Here is a 6,000-nt window from a genome sequence, read left to right on the forward strand (position 1 = left end):
CTTCGACCTCAACTAATTCTCCATTTCCAAGCCTGACTTGTGACTTGACTGACTTGTTTATATCTTTAAAGATCTTCTCATTACCTGTCATGTGATTACTACATTTTCTATCCAAATACCAAGTATCGCCCTTTACTTCTGAAGCAGCATGATAGGCATAGAATAGATAATTATTTTTATTCTTCTCTTCAGAGTAATTAGCTTGATGTCTTTCCTTAAGATGACAATCCTTCTCTACATGCCCAAGTTTTTTACAATTTTGACATTGTGGTTTTCCCCGAAACCAACAATCTTTCTCAAGATGATTGGTTTTCTTGCAAATATGGCATGGTGGATATTTTCCTTTTTTACCTCTCCTAATATCTCCTCCATTCTCATCGTTTCTACAACTTTATTCTTTTTCGGAATTTTCTCTAAATTTTCTTTCATCTCTTTTGGATTTCTGAGACCTTATATTGAGCTTAGACTGAAAGGCATTCTCCATAGAGCTTTCATCACGCCTTCTCAGTCTTTTTTCATAAGCTTCTAGAGAACCCACCAACTCTATTACTGACAAAGTGGTGATATCTTTTGTCTCCTCAATGGTGGTTACTATTGGATCATATTTTTCTATCACACTAATTAATATTTTTCAACCACCCTTTTTCCAGTAATATCTTCTCCATAGGCTCTTAATTGATTGACAATTTCTCTGAATCTAGAATAATAATTTTTAATGGTCTTAGAATCCTTCATCTTCATATTCTCCAAATCCCTTCTAAGAGCTTGAAGTTTAACAGTATGTACCTTGGCACTGCCTTGGAACTCCTTCGTCAAGGTATCCCATGCACTTTTGGCACTTGTAGCACCACTAATTCTTGGAAAAATCGATTCCGCCATTAACATTTGTACGTGATAGAGAGCAAGATTATCCTTCTCCATATTGTTTTGTAATTTCTCTTGCTCTACTGTAGATAGAGTAGAACTGCTTTTAGGGAATGTAAATCCCTTATCTACAATTTCCCATTAACCTTGGGACATGAAGAAAGTTCTCATTTTAATGGCCCAATAGTGATAATTTTCTTCGAAAAAAATGGGGATTGGAATTTGGCTATTAGCTATAATGATGTCCATGATAAGTTTTGGGATAATAGGGAATTTTAGCTAAAAGGAAATATAACACCCAAAAATAATCGAACGGGCTCTAATACCACTATTGGGATATGGAGGAGAGTAGAGTTGTTAGGAGTTAGGATGTGAGAGAGAGTAGTAAGATAGGGTGGTAGCAAATGATAAAGGCTCAAGTTGTTGGGAAAATGGGAACTTGTATTGGGTTGTTCTCAAATGTACAAGCTTAGCCCTATTTATAGTAGAGCCAAGTAGGTGGAGCAAAGCCCACCAACATTCTAGACATCTCTCTCTAGAATTTTACCTTTTCTAGAAATCATCATCTTCTAGACCCAAATACATTCTAGAAGTTAGAACCTCTAGAAAGTGTATTACTTTTCCTAGAGACTTAGAGATTTAATTTCTAGAGTGCTAATTAATTCTAGAAGTTTGAACTTCTAGGAAACTTCTAGAAAACTTCTGGAAAGTGGATTATTTTTTTAACATGCAGGTGCAGTTGCACAGACTGCTATTTGTCCAATGTATCTTGTAAAAACTCAATTGCGGACTTATGCTTGTGAAGGTGAAAAGTTCCTAAACTCGGAGCTTTAACAAAAGATATATGGATTCAAGAGGGGCCTCAAGCCTTCTACAGAGGTGCTGTCCCATCTCTTCTTGAGATTATTCCTTATGCAGGAACAGACCTTGCTGCATATGAGACCTTGAAAGATATGTCAAAAAATATATATTTTCCATGGTTGTGAACACCGTCGGGAGAACAAAGGAGAGATTTTTTGCACTAATAGTCTCTACTTCAAACATGTAGTTTACCGGAGAGATGTCGAAGATAGTGCAAGATTTCCCCGGAAGGACCCATGCCTTCTTGGCAAGCTTGGTGTCTCGTATCCCGATGCCGATGATCACTAAGTACTCCGACGGGTTTGCCACTTTATACATGGCTGTGGGCGAGTACTGTAAGAGATGTAGAAGAAGAAGAAGAAGAAGAAGAAGAGAAAGAGAGATCGGATGTAAAAGGAGGCCAAATTTGTATATTTATAACCAATGGGGACCCGTGCATGGTACAGGTTTTTGTTACAAGAAGATGGTAAAGAGGTCGATGGGAGGGGAAAGACAACAATATGTCGACAGGCATATTTTAATAAAAAAATGCAAAAGGGTAAAATAGGCATTTAGAAAGATTTGATTATCAGTTTAATGTTTTCCATCATGATCATTAATGGAAGGGAGGTTTTTGTTAATTTTTTTTTAAATAGCGGGGAGGATTTTGTTAAAATGAAACTATAGGGGAGGTTATTAAGATTGTCAGAAAATTTAGGGAAGGTTTTTGTATTTTATCCAAAAATATAAAATATCTGGAGTTCTGGACTCCGGAGGGATCATTCCCAACCTTATCTGCTGGGTCCAGCCTGCTCGGCTTACTATTTTCCGATCCTACATTTTTTGTCATGTATTAAATAACATTAACAATTTAAACTAATTAATCGTTTTACATATTATTAACAAAATGATTCAGATATGAAGTTTGGGTTGGGATGGTTCTGTAAGCAGAGACATTGAAATTCCTTTGAGTTTAGATTGTAGAGAGAGAGAGAGAGAGAGGGGTTCTGTTAGGGTAGCTGATAATAAGCCTCACGCAGTATGCATCCCATACCCAGCTGAAGGCCACATAAACCCTATGCTCAAGCTGGCAAAGCTCCTCTATTGCACTGGGTTCCACATCACTTTTGTTAACACCGAATACAACCACCGGCGGTTGCTCAAGTCCAGAGGCCCTAATTCCCTAAATGGCTTACCTGATTTCAGGTTCGAAACCATCCCTGATGGTCTTCCACCCTCTGATGATTTCGACGCCACCCAAGATATCCCTTCCCTATGCAACTCCACCACAAAGTCTTGCTTGCTCCCCTTCTGCAACCTCCTTTCCAAGCTCAATAACTCTTCGTCATCCAACATTCCTCCTGTCACTTGCATCGTCTCCGATGGGGTCATGAGCTTCACTGTCGCTGCTGCTGAAGAACTAGGTGTCCCCGAGGTTCTATTTTGGACCACCAGCGCTTGTGGCTTCATGAGCTATTTGCACTATCCTCATCTTATCGAAAGAGGTTTTACGCTACTCAAAGGTATTTATCTCTTTAATTATATTGATCAGACTCAGATCAATCATCTGTTGAAGAACTATGCTCTTACGCGGTTGTTTTATGGCATTAGTTTTAATTTGTAGATGCAAGCTGTGTAACAGATGGGTATTTGGACAAAACCATCGACTGGATTCCTGGATTAATAAAGGATATTCGTTTGAGGGATCTCCCAAGCTTCATTCGAATCACTAACCCAGAAAACATCATGCTCAACTTTTTAAAGGGAGAAGTAGAGAGAGCTAAACGGGCTCAGGGAATCATTCTTAATACTTTCGATACCTTGGAACGCGACGTCCTGGGTGCTCTTTCAGTCATGTTTTCTCGTGTGTACTCTGTTGGTCCACTTGAGTTGCTCGTCAATCATATCTCAGAAAATGATTTGGAGTCTATTGGCTCAAATCTATGGGAAGAACAACCGGGATGTATGGAGTGGCTCGACTCCAAGGAACCCAACTCGGTTGTGTACGTGAACTTCGGCAGCATCACTGTAATGACACGCCAACAACTGGTCGAGCTTGCGTGGGGATTAGCTAATAGCAATCAAACCTTCTTATGGGTTATTAGACCTGATCTCGTCGCCGGTGATTCAGCGCTTCTACCTCCAGAGTTCGTCGAGCATACCAAAGAAAGAGGTCTACTGGCGAAGTGGTGCTCGCAAGAGCAAATCCTGAACCACCCATCGACCGGGGTCTTTTTAACTCACAGCGGGTGGAATTCGACGATTGAAAGCATCTGCGGTGGAGTGCCTATGATCTGTTGGCCATTCTTCGCAGAGCAACAAACCAACTGTCGCCTGTACTGAATGGGGGATGGGCATGGAGATCGATAACGACGTCAAGCGGGATGAAGTTGAAAGTCTTGTGAGACAATTAGTGAATGGAGAGAAGGGGAAGGAACTGAAGAGCAAGGCCATAGAATGGAAGAAGAAAGCCGAAGAAGCTACGTCTCAAGGTGGCTCGTCTTCCTTGAATTTTGACAAAATGGTTAAGGAAGTGCTTCTCTCAAAATAAGGCTAGGGGAATCAAATTCTGTTTTAGGATCAACCGCAGCCCTGCAGTTAACCCACCTAGCTACCGACTTCCTCTTTTCTATCTCCCCATTCTTTCTTCTTCTTCTTCTTCTTCTTCTTCTTCTTCTTCTTCTTCTTCCTTGCCGGTGAACAGGAATGCGACCAAAACAGACAGTGATCAATGACATGATGAAAGATAGGGGTGGCATCTACGATCTGAATTCCTGAATTCCCTCATCAAATTTATCGTTGAAACGAAGATGTGAAAATTACAGTTCGTCACCTTTCTCAATTCATCCGGATCCCATCACAAGAACTGATCTTCAAACTAGCCTTTGCAGTGGCAATTACGTTAATCCCACTACCGTATGAGATGATAGATATATGGAAACCCTGTACCCACAAAATCCTATTCTGGGTGAGCTCACTTCTTAGGCACTTTCGGTTGCCACTGAGTTCGGTGGATCAGGGACGATTTGTACAATGCAATACCTTGTATATTGTATTTCTAAACGATATGTATCTGCACTGTACATATTTGTAAACTTTTCCTGAACTGAGCCTTTTACGATCGAATATTGAAGAAATTTGAGCCGTGTATTCTGATTATGACATGGAACACATGGGTTGCTCCCTCTGAAACTAGCAAGCAGTGTCTTTCACGAAATGTACAGAAGGGCGTGTCTGTGCGATGAAAATCAAAAGATAATGGATGAGAAATGGTTATTAGCTTAAATTCCTGTGAAAAGCAAAAGGATTGTACTAGTTTTAATTAATCTTATAAGAGAGTGATGCAGTACAAGAGAATGTCAATAAATTCTATGCAAATTGGGACCACTTGAGGTTACTAATCAAACCAATTAATAAATTACCAAGTTAGCACCAGCACAGCACAGAACTTCTATTCTAATTGGAAGCGCCAACATGGAATTTCTATGTTAGTTTAAATTTACCAAGCTAGTGTTAGCGTAGGACTTCTATTCTAGTTCATAATTACCAAATTAGTATTATATCATAATTTCCAAATTTTTATTGAATTAGAACTTTTTTTTTGAAAAGTTTTAATAGGAATCTATTATAGAGTGTTTTCATATATTATGAAGCTTTCTTGTAGGATCCATGGGGTGAATGACTATATAAAGAGTAGTTAGAGGAAGACTAATACAATTTTTTATATTGAATTTTCTCTTAATTATTCAGTAAATAATTCTTCTTTTTGATAGATGATTTCTGATCTTTTCTTTGAAATTTCTCCAAATGTGTTTTGTTTTTGTACTACACCATAGAGTGATTACCATTTTGAAACTGAAGGTATATATAGATGCTTTTAGTTGTCATATCCATCAACATCTCATTATTTAAGGGCCTATAAAGAGTAGCTAGGGGAAGACTAATATCCTTTTTATTTTTGCTGCATTCTAACATTGTCATATCCATCAACATCTCATCTTATTCGCCTCCAATCCCCATTTACAGTTTAGAAGAAGTACAAATACAAATATGTACAATACAAATACATACAAAATAATATAAAATATAAGATTTTAAACTCTACAAATTTGTATTTGTACTCCTTCCAAACTTAGCCTTAAGCTCACTTTGGAAGGAGTAAAAATGCAAATATGTGCAGTGCAAATACATACAAAATAATACAACATATAAAGTTTTGCACTCTGCATATTTGCATTTGTACTCCTTCCAAACTGAGCCTTAATATTATTGTAGATTTTATCCGCCAATTATGTG

General features: G+C 38.4%; 1 pseudogene across 1 annotated transcript; it reads left to right on the plus strand.

The window, feature by feature from the left end:
• The first annotated feature begins 1,924 nt into the window (after window positions 1-1,924).
• On the plus strand, window positions 1,925-4,968 carry LOC104607338 (7-deoxyloganetin glucosyltransferase-like; annotated as a pseudogene). The gene is made up of 4 exons (XR_016085651.1): window positions 1,925-2,060; window positions 2,172-2,235; window positions 2,629-3,227; window positions 3,329-4,968. The product of XR_016085651.1 is annotated as a 7-deoxyloganetin glucosyltransferase-like (transcript).
• The last annotated feature ends 1,032 nt before the right edge of the window (window positions 4,969-6,000 follow it).

Source organism: Nelumbo nucifera, chromosome 4 (genome assembly GCF_055504915.1).
Source record: "Nelumbo nucifera cultivar China Antique chromosome 4, China Antique-T2T, whole genome shotgun sequence".
Lineage (NCBI taxonomy): Eukaryota > Viridiplantae > Streptophyta > Magnoliopsida > Proteales > Nelumbonaceae > Nelumbo > Nelumbo nucifera.